Genomic DNA, 22859 nt, shown 5'->3' with positions numbered 1-22859 from the left:
ATGAACTCCCAGAAAGACATTCCATTACTGCCTCTAGTCCCCTCACAAGAATGTCTGAACAATGAATTTTGACAAAGACATTCACCTTACTGCCTCTAGTCCCTGCAAAGGAATGTCCGAACAAAGAACTCTCACAAAGGCATTCACCTAACTGCCTCTAGTCCCTTCACAGGAATGTCCAAACAAGGACTCTCACAAAGGCATTCACCTTACTGCCTCTAGTCCCTTCACAGTAATGTCTGAAAAATGAACTCTCGCAAAGACATTCACCTTACTGCCTCTAGTCCCTTTACAGGAATGTCTGAAAAATGAACTCTCAGAACAACATCCACCGTATTGCCTCTAGTCCCTTCACAGCAATATCCGAACAATGAAGTCTCAGAAAGACGTTCACCTCAATGCTTCTAGATCCTTCACAGAAATGTCCAAACAATGAATTTTCAGAAAGACATTCACATTACTTCCTCTAGGCCCGTCACAGGAATGTCTGAACAATGAACTCTCAAAAAGACACTCTCTAACTGCCTTTAGTCCCTTCACAGGAATGTCCGAACAATGAACTTTCACAAAGGCATTCACATTACTGCCTCTAGTCCCTTCATAGGAATGTCTGAACAATGAACTCTCACAAAGACTTACTGCCTCTAGTCCCTTCACAGGAATGTCCAAACAATGAACTTTCAGAAAGACATTCACCTTACTGCCTCTAGTCCCTTCACAGGAATGTCCGAACAATGAACTCTCACAAAGACATTCACCTTACTGCCTCTAGTCCCTTCACAGGAATGTCCAAACAATCAACTTTCAGAAAGATATTCACCTTACTGCCTCTAGTCCCATCACAGGAATGTTGGAACAATGAACTCTGTCAAAGACATTCACCTTACTGCCTCTAGTCCCTTCACAGGAATGTCCAAACAATGAACTTTCAGAAAGACATTCACCTTACTGCCTCTAGTCCCTTCACAGAAATGGCCGAACAAGGAATTCTCACAAAGATATTCCTTAACTGCCTCTAGTCCCATCACAGGAATGTCTGAACAATGAACTCTGACAAAGACATTCACCTTACTGCCTCTAGTCCCTTCACAGGAATGTCCAAACAATGAATTCTGACAAAGACATTCACCTTACTGCCTCTAGTCCCTTCACAGGAATATCTGAACAATGAACTTTCAGAAAGACATTCACCTTACTGCCTCTAGTCCCTTCATGGGAATGTCCAAACAATGAACTCTCAGAAAGACATTCCCTTACTTCCTCTAGTCCCTTCACATGAATGTCCGAACAATGAACTCTCACAAAGACATTCACCTTACTGCCTCTAGTCCCTTCACAGGAATGTCCAAACAATGAACTCTCACAAAGGCGTTCACCTTACTGCCTCTAGTCCCTTCACAGGAATGTCCGAACAATGAACTCTCACAAAGACATTCACCTTACTGCCTCTAGTCCCTTCACAGGAATGTTCTAAAAATGAACTCTCACAAAGGCATTCACCTTACTGCCTCTAGTCCCTTCACAGGAATGTCCAAACAATGAACTCTCAGAAAGATATTCACCTTACTGCCTTTAGTCCCTTCACAAGATTGTCAGAACAGTGAACTCTCAAAAAGACATTCACCTTACTGCCTCTAGTCCCTTCACAGAAACATCCAAACAATGAACTCTCACAAAGACATTCCCTTACTGCCTCTAGTCCCTTCAAAGGAATGCCCGAACAATGAACTTTCGTAAAGACATTCACCTTACTGCCTCTGGTCCCTTCAAAGGAATGTCCGAATAATTAACTCAACTGGAAAAATCACACCTTCTCATTGGTAGCACCCACCTTATAGAAAGCACTTCCTTCCTTCCTTCCTTTTTTCTCACACACACACAAAAAAAAAGGATTCAATGTTAGAATTTCAGAAGGCCTGTTAATCTTTTCTACTCAGTGAAGATACATGTAAATTCTTTATAAGTAATTTTGTCAAATCTGAGTCTAACCGATCCTAAATTGAAAACCCTCATAAAGAGTCTTCCCTGTATTGTCGCCTTTGTTCACATATGTAACTCCAAATTGTTTTAGATACTGTTTATAACAGAAATTCACAAATTCTATTTCCCATTTGCTTCCTTCTCTCTTTCTCTCTCTCTCTCTCCATCTGTCTTTTTTCTGACCATGTTAAGTAATTTAAAATTAGTTATTGAATGCAAATATGTAAAATATGTTATTACTGACAAACTGTAACTATGATGTTTCACTATTCCTTTCTGGACTACAATGTTATTACACTGCATTCCCTTTTAATCGTTTCTATACTGTGATTGTTATAAATTATTGTTTGTATTTTTGTAAACTATGGTTGGTATTTTTCTGTAAAATTGTAATTATGCTTGCATGTATGCTCCTGGACTGAGTGTAAATGGGTCTATTTGGATGACTGCACTACCCTAGTAAACAAAATTAATAATAAGTAATTAAATAAAAGCTACATGTACTTTATGTGTCTTACTCAAGATAGTTCATAATAGCATGTATTTTAATGCAAGTGCAAAACATTAAACTTTTGTAAGCTTATACTGACTTGATTAAAACAGCAATATGGATGCCATGAATAGATGCATGTCTAAACTGAAATATCTATCTGTAGTTCCATATCTGAACACATATAAGCCTCCACTGCAAATGTAAGACTTCAGGAGAGAATTGGAATGTCAACTGAGAGTCTTTGAATGTACGATGAATCCTTTTTTGTTTTTTAAGCAATATTAAGTGGGCATTACCTACGTATGCATTCATTCTCAAGTATTTTCCCTACCCTTTTCAGGGATAAAAGATTGCAAGACCCTATTAGTTACCAAGTGGACATTAGACAGAGGAAATAATCCTAAAACAGGGACACCAGTCTGTCATAGGATGCTACAAACACTCTCACACACACACACACACACACACACACACACACACACACACACACACACACACACATACAACTTCTGGCAGGTTGGAGGCTTTCCATTCTCCTATGACAATTATTTTTGGATGTGAGAGGAAATGGGAGCACCCTGTTAAACACTCTCTGATGTTTAACGTTTGAACATACAGTCTTTAGAACTTAACCTGGAACAAACACAAAGGCCCAAAGACTATGAGATGGCAATACCAACTGCTGTCACACTGTCCTACACTTATGTAAATAATCATTATATTTATTATGTTTTAATATTAAGGCTGTTTCACTCACTTATAAGTGTATCTTTTTTATATATGCACCCTCTCCACATATGCACACATACACAGAAGGATCACACGGACAAACATATACAGACACACACACACACACACACACACACACACACACACACACACACACACACACACACACACACACACACACACACCCTCACATGAATATGTAAACTTTCACTTACAGAAAATCCTAAAGCTTAATTCACCTTTTGTGCCCCAACAGGTGTATGGGTTAGCATTTAAAGTCATTCTTTAGGATATAGTGTATCTGGATTTTTGCAGCAGGACTAGTGTTACAAATATTCAATAAACAGAATAATTTTATCGAGTTTAGCTACTCTTACTTTTTGGATATCCTTAGAAAATAGCAGCACTGCTCTACCACCAAATGAAAATAAAGTTTAGCTAACCATATATCTTACTTCCTTGTTGGTATTACAGTTTGGAATGTCTGCATAAATATGTTCATAATATTAAAAGTTTTCTTCCTGACTGCTGCTGTTTCTGGCTTCTTTGCTCTGAACTTTAAATAACTTGCTGTAATTGACTGAAAAAGAAAAAATACGTTTCAGTCTGTAACAATCTCTATCCTAAGGATTATGCTTTTCTTACATGAGAATGAGATTATCCATTTATAATACATATTTCCAGTAACTGCTACTGTACCATGTAAATAGATTCCAAACATTCAGGTACTTGTGGTGTACTGCCATTTTGCCACTGGGCTCTGAATTCAAGTCAAGCAATTTTTCTTTTGAGGTCAGAGTTTCTATTTAATATATCTAATCTCTTATTATTCTTTTTAGACCAGACTTGGAGTCATGGAGGCATTATTATTTATCTACTGCACGAAAAAGTGATTAGCAGTCTTCATTTAGATGTTTTGTGGTTGTTTTATTACATTAGTTAATTGATTCAGTTTTTCTAAAATGATGTATTTTTCCTGGGAATCTGCCTGTTCTGGTAGGCCAGTGACATTGAAACAACTACCAAGTCTTTTGTACCTTTATATCATGCTGAATTGATTACTAGCTTATATTATTTACGAGATATTTGTAAAAATCAAATAAAAAACTAGGCCCCGACATGTTGACAAATTGTTTAAGAAATGTTACTGTTAGCATATTTTTTACTTGGCAAATTTCCAAAATGACATGTTTAAATGAAATGTAAATACTGTATAGCTTTTTCTACTTTTATGCCCTTTGTCTGTCCAATATACATTGGAAATCATATCCATTCAGTAGAAATGACCAGGATAACAAGCTGCATTCTAGTTTTTCTAAAGAAACATGGAAAGCTAAAGGCACTTAGGGCAATGGATTACAACAGTAATCAGGGGAGGCATGCTGGCCTAGGGATTATTTTTAGTCATGACCAAATCCAATATCAGGACTATAACTAGATACACATTAAGTTGCACATCATCAGATTAACAAACGGTGAAATATCAAAATGAATTATGTGATTCATTCATTTGATTAAAATCATTACAGAGTCATACTAAATGTACACATTAGTTCCTGTTACTAGACAGTAAAGTACACAAAAATCTTGTCAAAGTATCTGTAAATATCTCCTATCATTAAACAAGATAAGGATGCCAAATTTTGCTCAGACTACAGACCCATTGCTCTGTTACACATTGATGATAAAATCTTCATGTCTACATTTGCCCATAAATTAAAGAATTTCATACCTAAATTAATTAATCCTGATCAGCTGAACTTCATATATACATGACATACCTAAGATAACATAAAAAGAATTCCAGCTTTAATTGATACTTTAAATTATAACAAATAAGTCTACTTCATAAGTCATGATATAGAAAAAGCATTTAACTATTTAAATTAGAACTATCTATTCACATTTCTTTACTTATTTGGCTTTCCTTCTGAAAGTATAGAGAATATTTATAGATTAAATAAAGCATATGTTAACTAGGCTCATTTTCCCCTGAATTAATTAAAATAAAAAGGGGAAGAAAATAAGGTTGTCCTCCTTTCTATTCTTTTTGTTTTAGTGGTTGAAATATTAGCAATTGCCATTAGAAATAATCATAGAATAAAAGGAGTAGAACTAAATTACATTTACAATTATAAAATAAAGTTGTTTTTTTTTGCAGATAATGTAATGCTAACAATTTTTGAACTTAGAGGAATCTGTGAAAACTATATTTAACTATCAAAAGATTTGAACAACTTTCTGGTTTTGGTTTTAACATTTAAAAATCTGAACACTTAGTTGTAAATAAAAGTCTAAATACAAAGTTGACATACTATATCATTGAATGGCTTTCAATCTTTTATCATATTTAAGAATATTAATTACAAACTCTTTTGAACATACAACAGATATCAATTATAAAAACTTTTATCAGGAACTAATATCTCTAATTTCTAAACAAAATAAGTTAATAAAATCATTTGAAGATATACTTCAGTTTATAAGGATTGTCTTATTTCCAAAGTTATTATATATGATATAACCCCTGGCACTTCTTTCCAATAAGATATGTTTAAAAAATCAATAAGCCTTTGTTAAAATTTCTCTGGTATCCTAAAAAATCAAGAGTATCTCTAGATCATCATACTGGACCTTTGAAGTTAGGAGATGTTAACTTTCCTGACATATAAATATACATGAAAGCAGCAATTCTCAAAGTATTGCTCAACTGGTTATATACATCAAACTTTTCATAGTTTCATAGTTTCATAGTATAGTACTAGGCTATCTGCCCTGGGGCATTTGTAAGCCTAGCCATAGTGATGTGGCTTTTGCCACCCCATGAAATGGTACAAAAATGTACAGAATAAATCTAGAATACTGTGCTTCTGTCTAGTAGTGACACATGAAGGTCCCCTTATATAATAGAATTAGTTTACTGTGCCCCTGTCTAGCAGTGACACAGATGTGACCCCTGGGGTAAACTTACGATCTCCCATCCACTCATCAAGATTTCTCTTGAAGAGAGTCAGTGAGGGGCTCTGCCTAATAGCATGGGAAGCCTCTGGGTTATGAATCTATCCCTCCAGCATGTCCTATTCATACTTGTGCCGAGGTTTAAGTCTTTAGCTCTCGTGGTCCTGATGGATTTGGATTTTTTGAGGTGGAGCATGTCCATCAGATCCTGATTGGACATGGCCTTGTACGTCAGGCAGAGATCACCTCTGAGTAGGCGGTATGCTACTGAACAGAGCTGAAGTTTCTTTAGTCTGGCAGAATAAGACATATGTTGGAGACCCTTGATCCTTTTGGTGAGGTACTTTTGTGGTCTCTCCAGCTGTTGCAAATGCCGGGTGAGGTACATACCAAATGGGGCATTGTACTCAATCATGGGTCTGATTAGGGAGGAATATAGGGGTACAATGACATCCTTAGATCTGGATCTGAATCCCTTCATGATGAGGTGTGCAAGGTAGAATGTTTTTCTAACCACTTTGGCAACGTGGGTGTCAAATGAGAGGTCGCTGTCTACTTGGGTCCCTAGGTCTTTGATTACTTTTTCCGTACTCAGTGGGTTGCTGTCTATGTGATAATTTGTGGGTACTTTGTTTTTTCCAAAGGGGATGACTATACATTTTTTGGCATTTAGTTTAAGGCCGTGACTACGGCACCAGTTGTCCGTTTCGGTGAGGCCTTTTTGTAGGATGTGTGTGTCTGCTGGTGTATCGACTATGGCACCTAGTTTGCAGTCATCTGCAAACTTTGTCAGCCACAGCCCTCCCATGTTTGCTTTAACATCTGAGAAATAAATGCCGAACAAGAGGGGTCCCAGGACAGATCCCTGTGGGACACCACTTGTGACTGGCTTTGAGTCTGACATTGCTCCAGCGATTTTAACTTTATGGGTTCTGTCCTTTAGCCAGTTTGCAACCCATCTAGTGACATAAGGGTTTACTTTTAAGCTGTTTAGCTTATCTATGATGCCTGAGTGGGGTATTGTGTCGAAGGCCTTAGACAAGTCCAGGTATGCTGTATGGACTGCTTTGCCCTCATCAATGGCTCTAGTGACTGTTTCGAAAAAGTCAACCAGGTTTAAAAGGTAGGATCTGCCCTTTACAAGGCCGAACTGGGTGGGGTCAAGTGTCTGTAGGTCCCCTATGTCTCTGTTTATGAGCTCCATAATGATTCTTTCCATAGCTTTGCAGACCAGGCTAGTTAAGCTTATGGGGTGGTAGTTTCCAGGGTCTGTAGAGGCACCCCCCCTTGTGGAGTGGGACCACTGTTGCTGTACGCCAGTGTTCCGGTACATATCCCGAAGTAAGGCTAAGGTTAAATAGCATTTTTATGTGTGGGTTTAGCTCCTCTTGGAGTTCACGTAACACGCACCCCGGGATACCGTCAGGTCCCATTGATGCTGTGTTTTGTGCTTTGTTTAGGGAGGTTCTCACTTGGACATCTGAGATGACAGGGAGATTACATTCAGCTGGGATAAGTATTTCTTCTTTTGGGGATGAAGGAGGGGAGAAATTTGCACTGAACCTGTCAGCCAGAATGTTAGCAATATCTGTGGGTTCAGTGTATTTTTTGTTGTTGTGAACCAACTCTGAGCATATCTGAGGGGTTCTGCCCAGGTTTCTAACATAGCTGAAGAAGGCTTTGTGGTTATCTTTAGTGTCCTTAGCGATTTTTCTCTCAAAGTTTGCCTTGGATGTTTTTATGAGAAAACGTAGTTTTCTGCTAATGTTGATCAGAGATGTCTTTCCTTCATGGGATTTCGCTCTGACATGCAATAGCTTCCTTCTTTTGTTATACAATTTGTTTATGGCTGAGGTCCACCAGACAGGATGCTTACATTTAGTGGAGAGGGACTTGGATTTGTTTGGGATTGCATGATCCATGCATTCTTGGAGATGTCCATAGAAAGCATTTGTGAAGGATTCGGCATTGTGGGATGTGGTATCCACTGGCACAGTGGGCTTAAAGGATACCATCTCAGTCTTAAGAAGAGTGAAGTCTGCTTTTGAGAAGTTTTTCACTGTGGTCTTTCGTGCTGGGGGTGGAGGTGGTATATGTATATCCAGGGTGATTAGTTTGTGGTCAGATCTCACTAGTGAGGGGTATACTTCCAGTGTGGAGCATTTTGTCCCCATGTTTGTGATGATCAGGTCTAGTATATTATGTCCCCTAGTGGGAGAGGTGACTAGTTGTTCCAATGCATTTGAATTTATGAATTCCAGGAACCTTTGGGCTAGGGTATTAGGGCTAGAATAATGTACCCAATCTATGTTTGGGTAGTTGAAGTCTCCCAGTATGATGGTATTTTGTGATACATTCATATCCTCCAATGTCTTCAGGAAGGCTGAGTGGGGTTCTTGAGATTGGGAGGGTGGTCTGTAACATGCTACCAGTTGTATAGCAGTTTTGCCTATGGTTAGTTGCACCTGTATGGTCTCTGATCCTTCATGTGTTGCTACTAACCTGGAGGTGTGGGTGTCCTTTATGAATATGGACACTCCCCCTCCTTTGTGGTTCGCCCGGGTTTTGGGGCGAAAAGCATGATACGAGGTATAGCCTGGTAGCGCTGGGGTGCTCTCAGGAGCCTTGAACCAGGTTTCAGTTACTGCACAGACGTCGATGTTCTCCATGCTGAGGAGTGCATCAAGTGCCTGCATCTTGAGATTTAGACTTCTGGCGTTGAGCAGCATTACCCTTAGTTTTTTTCCATTTTTGTTTTCTAAGGAGGTGGGTTTGTCTTTTGAGCCTTGCATAAAAAAGGCACTATGGGGGTGGCAAGAGCCTTAGCCAATATTCGGAAGCCCAGTGGTGACAGGTGTAAACCATCCCTTGCGAAGCAGCGTGGCTTGTCCAACATATCATCCCAGGCAGACAGACAGTGGATCCCCTTAGAATGACACCAGTACTTGAGCCAATTGTTAAAGCTGATCATCTTGTCTTTGTATTGTGGTATCATTCTTGGTGAGGGCAAGATGCTGCTCAGGGTCAGGGTCATACCAGCCTGGGCTACATAATTGGAGAGCTCCTCTATGTCTCTTTTCATGTAGTCCAGGGAGGTACGTCTCAGGTCATTCACACCAGCATGGACAATGACGGAGTCATATTTGTACTTGCTTTGGAGTGACCTGAGTGCATGTGTTATGTGGCGGATCCTAGCTCCCGACAGACAGCTCACAGTCACCTTCTCCTTGTTCAGCCTGGTCAGTGGGGCATCAGTGTGTCTGACTATGGAGTCACCTATTACTAGTGTATCAGGCAAGATGTTTGGCCTTAAGGGCAGCGATTGGTCGACACACTGATTTATTGAAGTATGTGTTGCATGTGTTTTGTTTTGAAGTGGTGGATTTTTGGATGTCTGCTTTGGGAGCCTCTGTTGTTTTGGTAAGTTTTTTATTAGAGCCTCCGAGTATGTCTTTGTGTTTTTATGTGTTTGGTTTGCAGTTGTGGTAGGTCTATGTGGGACTGGGATTGTTGTGTGTGTGGTTGCCATCTCCTCCTGTCTGGTCATGCCAGCCCTGAGTTGAGAGAGTTCAGCCTCCAGTTTGGCTATATAGTTGCATCTCTCACATGTATTTGTGTTTGTTGGGAGGAGGACAGGGTTGTCTGTGTACATGAGACAATTGTAGCATTGTCTCAAGATACCCAGATTGACCAGCTGAACTGGAGACGACGCCAGTAATCTACCACTCGACATGCTAGAACAGTATAAGGGAGTGGTATACCTTTAAGGGAAGTGGATATTCACATGGGTGGTAAGTAGATCTAGTGCTTTACTTAGTACGAGAGTGCTTACTTAGTAGAGCGGTATTGAGAACAAGTGCTAGGCTTATAATACAGTGAGTAGTCTGGTTATACTAAGAGTAGAGCTTCCTTAAGGGAAATTTGAAGAGCAGACTTGGCGGAGCCAGAAAAATTTAACTTTGTTTAACCGGCGCTGCGCTATGCGCACGACCGCGCAAAGCCGTGCAAACACGGATTTTAAACAGTGAACTACAAAAGAGCTAGAAATGGTCCAAAACAACCAATTACTACAGCTTCTTGTGCTGAGGTCACTTCCCCCAAGGACAGGTAGGCTGCGCAAGGCTCCCCACTCCCACTGGTGAGCAAAGAAACTTCCTTCTATCCAAGTAAGGTAATGGACAACACAGGAACTACACCACAGCCCAGAATACAGCAATGCCTGTAAACTGGTCTAAACTAGTCGTGGAAGGCGGGAAAACAAGGATTATTTTTTTGTTTTTTGTTTTTTTGGTAGAAACACACAGAAAATGAAGAAACAGTGATAAATTAGTTACACAGGCTAGCACACGTTAGTGGGCAGCCTCCACAGTTAAATTAAACAAACAAACAAGCAAACTTTCGATCAAATTTGACTAAAATGTAACTTTAAGTGCAGATTTTAAAATAATGCAGCAATCAGTTAAAAAACAGTTCTGGCTAGTTCAAGGTAAGCTACAGAAGCTATTCCAAGTGAAAAAAAGCAAAGATACTTAAATCCAGAAGGTAGTCGCTTTTCTGAGTTCCCTGCTGCTAGGACCACTCTGTAAACCCACGTGGAGCTTGTCTGAGCAGTATAGTCAGAAAAACATGCCCAGAGACGGATTTTAAACAGTGAACTACAAAAGATCTAGAAATGGTCCAAAACAATCAATTACTACAGCTTCTTGTGCTGAAGTCACTTCCCCCAAGGACAGGTAGGCTGCTCAAGGCTCCCCACTCCCACTGGTGAGCAAAGAAACTTCCTTCTATCCAAGTAAGGTAATGGACAACACAGGAACTACACCACAGCCCAGAATACAGCAATGCCTGTAAACTGGTCTAAACTAGTCAAGGAAGGCGGGAAAACAAGGATTATTTTTTTGTTTTTTTGGTAGAAACACACAGAAAATGCAGAAACAGTGATAAATTAGTTACACAGGCTAGCACACTTTAGTGGGTAGCCTCCACAGTTAAATTAAACAAACAAACAAGCAAACTTTCGATCAAATTCGACTAAAACGTAACTTTAAGTGCAGATTTTAAAATAATGCAGCAATCAGTTAAAAAACAGTTCAGGCTAATTCAAGGTAAGCTACAGAAGCTATTCCAAGTGAAAAAAAGCAAAGATACTTAAATCCAGAAGGTAGTCGCTTTTCTGAGTTCCCTGCTGCTAGGACCACTCTGTAAACCCACGTGGAGCTTGTCTGAGCAGTATAGTCAGAAAAAAACGCCCAGAGGCGGATTTTAAACAGTGAACTACAAAAGAGCTAGAAATGGTACAAAACAACCAATCACTACAGCTTCTTGTGCTGAGGTCACTTCCCCCAAGGACAGGTAGGCTGCTCAAGGCTCCCCACTCCCACTGGTGAGCAAAGAAACTTCCTTCTATCCAAGTAAGGTAATGGACAACACAGGAACTACACCACAGCCCAGAATACAGCAATGCCTGTAAACTGGTCTAAACCAGTCGAGGAAGGTGGGAAAACAAGTATTATTTTTTTGTTTTTTTGTTTTTTTGGTAGAAACACACAGAAAATGCAGAAACAGTGATAAATTAGTTACATAGGCTAGCACACTTTAGTGGGCAGCCTCCACAGTTAAATTAAACAAACAAACATGCAAACGTTCGATCAAATTCGACTAAAATGTAACTTTAGGTGCAGATTTTAAAATAATGCAGCAATCAGTTAAAAAACAGTTCAGGCTAGTTCAAGTAAGCTATAGAAGCTATTCCAAGTGAAAAAAAGCAAAGATACTTACATCCAGAAGGTAGTCGCTTTTCTGAGTTCCCTGCTGCTAGGACCACTCTGTAAACCCACGTGGAGCTTGTCTGAGCAGTATCAAATTTGAAGTTATTGTATGCTAATCTCTTTAATAATAAAATAAAAGTTAATAAATTAGTTTATATTCCTCTAACAGTATGTTATGAATATACTTGTGTAATTATAATGAATATATTATTCATCTGCCTATTCAATCAAATTATATGAATTTCATTTAAATCCTTTAAAACCATTATTTTTAGAATACCTGAAATGAAGCTATAACTCGACAATTTAATTCCCTTTATGTTAACTAAAAATTTCATTGAAAAAAATCTTTTTTTCCGAAATTTCAACAGTGAGAACATAAGAATTTCTTAGCTAGGTATAACTGTCTTGATGGAATATGTACAAAATCAACACATTCATTATTAGCTGAATATAACTTAAATCCACAAGACTGGATACTTTTACAAAGCATTAAGAGATGTGCCCAAAATAAGTTTCTTCCTCTTACACATTCCTTTTATAAAGAAACACCTAGAATAATTATCTAAAATATATACATACATACATATGCATATTTCAGGTAGGGGCAATAATGCCCTTCTAACCTGCCAATATACCAAAATAGTTATTCCTATAAGTGTCCAGGTTGTTCTTAAAAATGTCTAATTTAGCACTTGCTTTAATGTAATTTGGTAATCTATTCCATGCATCAGTATATGCTATCAGAGAACTATTACTACGCTTCTTATTCCAACAGAATCTTCGACATATGTAGTTTGATTATGATCTACTACTTTTTGATAGCCTCCAACATTCCCGGATGTAGTTGCCTCTAAATGCCCTATATGTTTGAATATGGTCTCCTCTCAAATAGGTTCATAGGTTCATAGGTTCATACTAGGCTATCTGCCCAAGGGCATTTATAAGCCTAGCCCATAGTTATGTGGCTTTCGCCACTCCTTTAGTTTGAATAAAACTATGCCTATTATTTTGCTGTGCCTCTGTCAAGCAGTGACACTGAAGTAATCCCTGGGGTATATCTGCGATCTCCCATCCATTGGTCAAGATTCCTCTTGAACAAGGCCAGCGAGGTGCTCTGCCTCACATGTACCGGGATTTTGTTCCACAGCATAGGGAGTCTCTGGGTGATGAATCTGTCCCTCCAGCACGTTCTATTAATAACCGTGTCAAGGTTTAAGTCTCCCCGCCTTGTGGTTCTGAGGGATCTAGATTTTTTGAGGTGAAGCATATCCATCAAACCTGGGTTTGACATGGCCTTATATGTCAGGCACAGGTCACCTCTGAGCAAGCGGTATGAGACTGAATAGAGCTGGAGTTCTTTCAGTCGGGCAGCATAAGACATATTTTGAGACCCTTTATCCTTTTGGTGAGGAACTTTGGGGCCTTTCCAGCTGCTGCAGGTGTCGGGTCAGATACATTCGAATGGGGCATTGTACTCAATCATAGGTCTAATGAGTGATGAGTACAGGGGACGATGACCTCCCTTGATCTAGATGTGAATCCCTTCATGATCAGGTGGGCAATGTAGAAGGTTTTCCTAACTACTTTAGCAACATGAGTGTCAAACGAAGGCTACTGTCAACCTGGGTCCCCAGATCCCTGATGACTTCTTCTGTGCTCAGTGGATTGCCACCTATATGGTAGCTAGGGTAACCTTGTTTTCCCAAGGGTATGACTATGCATTTCTTGGCGCTTAACTTTAGGCCATGGCTCTGGCACCAGTTATCCATTTCTGTGAGGCCCTTCTGAAGGATATCTGTGTCAGATGTGTTTTCGACTATGGCCCAGTTTGCAGTCATCTGCAAACTTTGTCAGCCATAACCCTCCTGTGTTTGCTTGTACTTCAGAAAAGTAGATGCCGAACAAGAGTGGACCCAGGACTGAGCCCTGTGGGACACCACTTGTGACAGGCTTTGAGTCTGACATGGCTCCAGCAACTCTGACCCTGTGGGTTCTGTCACTTAGCCAGTTTGCAACCCATCTTGTGATGTATGGGTTTACATTCAAGCTGATGAGTTTTTTGATGATACCTGAGTGGGGTATTGTGTCAAAGGCCTTTGCCAGGTCGAGGTAGGCTGTATGGACTGCCTTTCCCTCATCAATGGCCTTGGTGACTGTCTCGAAAAAGTCAACCAAGTTTAAAAGGCATGATCTGCCTTTGACAAAGCCAAACTGGGTTGGATCCAAAGTCTGCAGAGAAAAAGATACAGCTTTTGAAAAGCTGTATTACACTGTACCTTTTTGATATTCTCACTGTTTCAGAAACTTGGTTCACTCGAGAAATTCTACACTCAGAAATTGCTATACTAAAGTATGATATCCTACAGTCTGAGAGGAAACTCATTTTTAATATTCAAACATCACCTACCCTTTACCTGATATGCAAATTCCTTATTGTATACTAAGGGAACCCATTCTTATGTGGGTTGAAATCGACAAGGCCAGATTATTTCCTGTTACCTCTGTTCTTGTGTTAAAATCAACAACGTCAGGTTATTTTTAGCTGTACCTATTTTCTCATTGATTCTCATCTGTCGGTTGCTCAAAGGCCATTAGGCTTGCTTACTTCTGAGGTGACATTGGGGCTCATTTTACTAAGTGGCCAGCATGACAGATTTAATTGCTCCCTTTTTTTTCCACAATATAAATATATTGTTTGAAAGGACTTTAGATCCTGATTTATTAATTAAGATTACGGCCCTACTCTTATCATCTTTCCCACAGTTCTATGTTTACTCATCAAATGGTACGTTCCTTGAACAGCTGTTCATCGATAACTTTGCATGGAACATCCATTTTAATGAACAGGCATATCATCATAAATAACCAACAGTCATAGCTGACCCACAGAAAGAAAAGAAAAGAACACACAGTACATATTTGTGGGTCAATATTTACCCATTGATTGGTAACATCATCGAATGGTATATGTCATCGAACATGCTATTCTTCTAAGATCGCATTATAGTAGGGATAAGGAAATTTGCTCTTTCTCCACTGTAGTTGATCTCAGAGTTGGTATATATAATTAGCAGGGGTGTGGGGGACACAGCATCCTACATAAGGAGAGTTCAGTGAACGGCATTTACTATGTAATGCCATTTGATGATGTTACCATTTGATGGGTAAACAAAGACCTATTTGATTAAACTACTTAATTTTATACTTGACATATCATGGCAACTATATATTAATAATATCATTACATTTAATATCACGTATACACGTACTATGTGCTGTTTTCTTTCTGTGGGCTAACTATGATTGTTCGATGACATTATTTATGATGATATGCCCGTTTGTTAAAACGCACATTCGATGCTATGTTGTCAATGAATAGCTGTTTGAGGAAAGTGTCGTTCGATGAGTAAACATAGACCCATTTCTCTCGGGTAGATTGGACAGGTTAATAGAGAAATAGCAATCCTGTAAAGCTTAAGTAAGGTAGAAAATACGATAAAGAAGAAAGGAAATCCTTCAATATTAATCTAGAACTAGGATAAATAAGAAGAATAGCAAGGTTAATATAAAGCCTGTTATTAGCTTGAAAACAATCAATTTTGATATTGCTAATTTTAAAATTGGAGAGATGTACGCAACTATTGGAGGTTCATTTACATTTTCACATGCTGTATAGTTAAATGGTTGGACTTATGTGCTGTCAATTTTAAAAAATGATAAAAATTCTGATCATGGAGAGTACACTAGCTTTCATCCTAATATCTATATGTGACACTGTCACATAGGCTGGTAGGATAGCTGACATTTTGTCCACTGGCTACCTAGGTTTGCATTCTACTCCATAAAACACAGCATTTCTGCTGTTCAAGAAACAGGAATAAATGTAAGTCAAGAATATTTCAGTTATGTCCTGCACACTATAAACAGAGCTACTCCAGAGTGATTGCTACTTGATAGGGTGGTACTACATTTCACTATGAAGAGCAACTTTCATTTTCCACTGGATCACTTAAAAAATTGCAAACTATGATGTCACATGGAGAAAACCTGTGGACTGTTTACCACCAAATTAAATTATCTGATGACCTCTAATAATCTCATGAGCCTAGAGGCTAGAAGACAGCTTAAGTGCTTTTTGCTTACTGGTAAAATAAACTAGTCTCTGGATCATAAGGAATAAACCTCAACCTAAAGTTTAGGAGTACTAGTAATCACATCCTGAATTCTGGCCATGTGTCCACTATTTCCCATTTTCTTCAGCTTAACCATGTCAGTATTGTTATCTACATTGGACTCTAATGGTTCACTTTAGCAAATTACCTATGTAATTGTCAACATACTTCTGTACCTATAATGATATTCAACATGCTACTATTACCCCTGCTGGAGCAATCACACCTTCTCATTGGTAGCACCAACCTTATTGAAAGCACTTCCTTCCTTTCTCACACACACATAAACTTCATTGAAAAATCAAACCTGGATCAACCTCCATCAACACTCTTTCTCAAAATTCTTGAATACTGCAGATATATCTATAGCTTCCCATATATCACTACTAATCAGCCACTGATTTATACAAGGAAGGGTGTCTGCCATCTAGAAACAGGCTATTGTAGTATGTCTCCATAAAAGAGGCATCTTGACTGCTCTCAGTAATTATTATCATTTACCTTTATTTTGTCATTCTCAAAAGTTGTAAGGAAATGCACCCATGCTAAGCTCCTCCAAGCACTTCATTAATAATAGTTACACACTGAGCATGCAAGTAGACTTTAATGCTGTTTATGCACAGACACAACTCTGCCTGATGCTATTGCTTATCATTTCATGCATGAAAAAGGTAGCATAGCTATTGGATCACAGTGCTAATGCATCTATATAGAATTAATTATGATCAACCATTGTTATCTTTTGGAAGTCTAGTCAAATATGAGCTTACATTTGGTGCCCATAGGTAGCTTATTAGTTACCTTGAAGGTACAGTCTATGACATAGGTTGATATGATATATACACCTCTCTACTCCAATCATGACCTTAAATATTCCATAAAGTTCAGAGTTTAGCCTCTTACTTGTTACCTTATTGACAGGATAGTGGAGCAGTGTGATGATGACAAACTAATACATTATGATAATTCTAGCATCACCATTTTTTGTGATATCAAGGTTTTCTTGGACTCCAAACTGCAGAGCACATCCATGAAGTTGTGATTAAGTAACTCTGAACTGTATCTCAGCACTAACAAGACCAAAGCCACGTTGTTTTCTCTGCAAGGATCCCAAACTGAGAGTGGTTATACTTTTCTTTCTTCTTTCGCCTTTTCTCGGTTAGGGGTTGCCACAGCTGAACTCCGGTCCACTAATGATTGACAGTAGATTTATATGGTGTCGAGGTGCCAACTCGACGCCCAACCTTCAACGAAGGCACGCCCATTTACGCATGTCTTTCAAATGCCACTCAACCACGGGGAGGACATGCAGACTCCACACAGAAGGTGCTCCAGCCGAGAATCGAACGGGAGAACCTCTTGCTGTGAGGCAACAACGCTACCGCTGAACCACTATCTCCAAAATAAAAAAAAAAAATATTCATGAATCCTTTTGATAGTTAGATGACTAAAGTATTTAAGTGTACAAAACTAAGGAGTGATCACTGACAATCAGATCAGAAGTAACAGACATGTCTGTATTGTACTAATTTAGACAAATCTGAAGCTCAACTTTCTCTACAGTGCTAAGGCCTTTCTTCCAGTTCCACTTCATAACTTTGTAAAGAATCGGTGTACTTATTCCATTCCCTCTCAGTTCTATTAATATAATTTACAGTCTCTTTTATTTTACAGCAAGGTTATAACAAAACTGCAACATTTGCAGCAGGTCATCATGAAAAAGCCCACCATTGTTACTTGCACAGCAATTTACAATAACTTGAATGCATTCAGTATCTGCTCTTAATACAACTAAAATGCAATCATAAACTAAACTATTACATTTCTGCAGCTGTCATCCAAGTAGTCTTATCATGGAATGCACCAAACCATTTTGTGACCTTAACTCAACTTACAAGCTTCTCATATCGGTAACTAAATCCAGAAAGAGGTTTGATGATTCATGCAGCTTGTCTAAGCTGAGAATTTTTTCAGTAGACATCCACTGCAGTAGATTTTATCTAATTCTAAACTCAGAACAGTTAGTGGAAAGTTTTTAGTCAAGTATAGAACAGAAGCTGCTGTTAAAAAAAGGAATAACAAGTGATAATTTAATAACGGTGTTTAAAAAGTGAAAGGTCATTAATTGTAGAAGTCATTCATGGAGTTAGATAAAAATGTTGTGCCAACAGCTACATATTTTAATTAGAATTAAAATTTGTAAGTGTACTCCTGTTATGATGTCTATACCAATGATTACATTAGGTGTTATTGCACTTTTCCCATTTAGCCTTCTGTCTGGTATTCAAAATATTGCTTCTATGAATTCCCTTCTTCTCAAACATTTTCTAGAGTTATCTGTAATTGTACTTTCTGTAATTAACATTATTAAACTGATTCTTGTTCTTAGCATCTTCTCGGTTAGTTTCTGTTTATTCCCTTTCATTGTACAGTTAATTAGGCATTATTAACTAACTGATTAAAATCTGTATATGATGTATACTAAATATGATTTAACAATTTTTCCTGGAACTGTCTTATTAGGACTCCACTGAAAATACTGTTTTGTTGGATAATTGTGGTCATCTGAAGTAAATTACTCGTATCAGTCAATCAGTTAATCATTCAGTCAACATACACACACTCGCGGGCACAAATACACACACACACACACACACACACACACACACACACACACACACACATACAGATATATATATATATATATATATATATATATATATATATATATATATATATATATATATATATATATATATATATATATATATATATATATATAAATCTCTATATAGATATCAACAAACTTTGATAAACAGAAAACACATCAAACAAGTTCATCATCAATCATTGCCATCTGCAAAACAATTTAACTGAAGTGATCACAAATGTAAAAAAGCATGTTACATTTGCAATCACTTAAACCATCTACAAACTTTGCTTTTATTGTGGGGGGCTTTGCTAAAAATACCCACAGAAATGTTGTTGTTGTCTTTCAGCTTTTCCCGGTTAGGGGTCGCCACAGCAGAATTCTGATCCGCTAACGTTTGACAGTAGATTTTCACGAACACTGAAGTGCCAGCTCGACTTTCAACCTTCAACGAAGGCACGCCCATTTACACGTCTTTCGAATGCCCACCCAACCGCGGGGAGGGCATGCAGACTCCACACAGAAGGCACTATCTGCACTCCAGCCGAGAATCAAACGGGAGAACCTCTTGCTGTGAGGCAACAACGCTAACGCTACAATTCCACAGTCATACAAATATGAAGAAAGAGGATAACTCCTGAAAGTATAACACAATTGAAATGTTGCAGTTCGACTGTAATATAATGAGACTACTTTAGTCATTGACAAAAACTAACAAGATCAGTGACATGCAATAAATGCATGCTGTGACCAAACTGATGGCACGCATATGTAGATATGTGTGTGTATACATATATATATATATATATATATATATATATATATATATATATATATATATATATACATATACACACAGTGGATATAAAAAGTATACATGCCCCTGTTAAAATGCCAGTTTTTTGTGATATAAAAAAATGAGACCACAAATAAATAATTTCAAAACTTTTCACACCTTTAATGTGACCTATAACCTATACAATTCAATTGAAAAAGAAGCAAATCTGTTAGGGGAAAAATTATAAAACATAAAAAACATGCAATACTCTGGTTGCATAAGTGTACACACCCTTAAACTAATACTTTGCTGTGTGTGCACACCCTAAAACTAATACTTTGTTGAAGAACCTTTTGATTTAATTACAGTATTCAGTCTTTTTGGGTAAGAGTCTATCATGTCTAGCATGGCACATCTTGACTTGGCAATATTTGCCCACTCTTCCTTGCAAAAGCACTCCAAATTTGTCAGATTGTTACGGTATCCCTTCTGCACAGCCCTCTTCAGGTTATCCCACAGATTTTCTATTGGATTTAGGTCTTGGCTCTGGCTAAGCCATTCCAAAACTTTAATTTTCTTCTGGTGAAGCAATTCTTTTGTTGATTTGGCTGTATGTTTGGGGTCATTGTCATGTTGAAAGGTGAAATTATTCTTTATCTTCAGCTTTCTAGCAGAGGCCTGAAGATTTTGGGCCAAAAGTTACTGGTATTTGGAACTGTTCATAATTTCCTCCACCTTGACTAAAGCCCCAGTTCCAGCTGAAAAAAAAGCAACCCCAGAGCATGATACTGCTATCACCATTCTTCATCATGGGGATGATGTTCTTTTGGTAATTTGAAGTGTTGTTTTTCTGTGCCAAATGTACCTTTTGGAATTGTGGCCATAAAGTTCAACCTGGGTCTCATCAGACCATAACACATTTTCCCACATGCTTTTGGGAGACTTGATGTGTTGTTTTCCACATTTTAGCTGGGCCTGGATGTTTTTCTGTGAAAGAAAAGGCTTCCATCTTGCAACCTTACCCCATAGTCCCGACATATGGAGAATACGGGAAATTGTTGTCATATGTAGTACACAACCAGTACTTGCCAGAAATTCCTGCAGCTCCTTCAGTGTTGCTGTATGTCTCTTGGCAGCCTCCCTGACCAATTTTCCTCTGGTCTTTTCATCAATTTTGGAATGTCACTGTTGTTCCATATTTTCTCCACTTTTTGCTGACTGTCTTCAGTGTGTTCCATGGTATATCCAATGCTGTGGAAATTTTTTTGTACCCTTCTTCTGACTGATACCTTTCAACAATGAGATCCCTTTGATGCTTTGTAAGCTCTCTGTGAACCATGGCTTTTGCTGTAGCAGACAACTGAGAAAATGTCAAGAAAATCCTACTATGATAGCTGACCTTTATTTGGGGTTAATCAGAGTCTCTTTAATCGATGGCAGGTGTGTACCCAAGAAGACTGAATGCTGTAATTAAATCAAAAGGTGCTTCAAAAAAGTATTAGTTTTAGGGTGTGCACACACAACAAAAGTATTTGTTTAAGGGTGTGCACACTTATGAAACCAGTGTATTGTATATTTTTAATTTTTTTAATTTTTCCCCTAACAGATTTGTTTGTTTTTCAATTGAATTGTACAGGTTATAGGTCATATTAAAGGTGGGAAAAGTGTTGAAATGATTTATTCCGGTCTAATTTTTTTATATCACAAAAACCTGGCATTTTAAGAGGGGTGTGTACGCACTTTTTATATCCACTAAATATATATATATATATATATATATATATATATATATATATATATATATATATATGTGTGTGTGTGTGTGTGTGTGTGTGTGTGTGTGTGTGTGTGTGTGTGTGTGTGTGTGTGTGTGTGTGCATGAGTGCTTGTGTGTATATAATATATATATATATATATATATATATATATATTTTTTATATATATATATAATGTGTGTATATATATATATATATATATATATATATATATATATATATATATATGGATCGATCTATGACATTTGACTAATCATAAATGAAACTCATTTGACTGAATCATAATTAATTGAAAAGCAAAGAAGTCTGTTAAAACATCTGCCATGGTGCCATTCTGATCATAGGAGTTATTAAGGGAGTGAGTCAAGAAGAGTATGTATACATTAGAAATGGCCACCATCATGTTGTAACCCCAGGTTTTTAAATGTTTGTGTTTGTGCTCCAGCACTGACCCAGTGTCTGTGGTGTTTTTTTTTCTCCACAGGTATGTGATCACAGAGTTAGTTTAAATAAATAAGGAAGGAGTAGAGTGTGATGGCCCCTCATGCACAAACATTTTCAGTGGTATATTTGTTGTGTAGAATATTTTCTATCAATTGGATTAAGTCAAATGAGTTTTCAGTCAGTTGTGTTCAGGGATTTGTGATTCAGTTAAATTAACTCTTGCCCCCCCCCTCCATATATATAGTTCTATGTTCTTGACCCTTTTTCTAAAGTCGTCCACTCTGTTACTTCTGGCTGGACTAATGTCTCTACCCTCTGTCATTTGGTTAAGAATGATAAACATATTCTAGACTGTTTAGGGCATACATAGCATATCCTTCCCTCCAATCTAGTTGATCGTGTCTGCAAATATTTTAAAATGCCAGACCAGCCTGGTCTGGCATGTGCACCCATAAGCTATATTTTCAGCCCCCAAATCCTGCACGTGCTGATGGTCCTTAATCATGTAATCCATAGCATCATTCCTCTGGCTAAGTTTGCCAGATTGTTAGAATATTCAGTTAAATGTCACTATGTATTTGGGGCTGTATGAAAATACTAAAGCCAAGTAAAAAAGAAATGGAACTGAAGATAGTGTTTCAGTGAAACAAAAGTTAATGACTAATAGTTACTTTTTTGAGGGAGAAATGAATGTAAAATAGAACTTGATTCAAGACTAGTAGACTTTCTTTGTTTTATTAGTGAAAAATTCTGCTGATAACTCTGAAAAGGTTGGTCTGCAGTGGCCATGACTGAGCTCTTGTTTTCTAAGCTTGATCAGAGAAAAAGAGGAGTAGGTTATAAACTGATTTAACAAAGTCAGAGTAAACTGAAAATACTATATTAAATGCAAGCTATAGCAACAAACCATAGTTTCTTTATTTCTGATACCATGTTGCATACATGAATGTTAATATGGCCACTACACATGTTATCACAATACTAACTGGCAGTGCACTGTCCACCCAAGATACCTGCATGCTGCTCACCCACTTCTTTTGCAAGCACTTGGCACTACTTAGAACTACTATGGTTTTGCATGCTGCTCAGCCAAAACAGTGTGAACCAAG

This window comes from Protopterus annectens, chromosome 5.part0 (genome assembly GCF_019279795.1).
Source record: "Protopterus annectens isolate FY-2018-M chromosome 5.part0, PAN1.0, whole genome shotgun sequence".
NCBI classification, from domain to species: domain Eukaryota; kingdom Metazoa; phylum Chordata; order Ceratodontiformes; family Protopteridae; genus Protopterus; species Protopterus annectens.
This window is presented reverse-complemented; position numbering follows the sequence as displayed.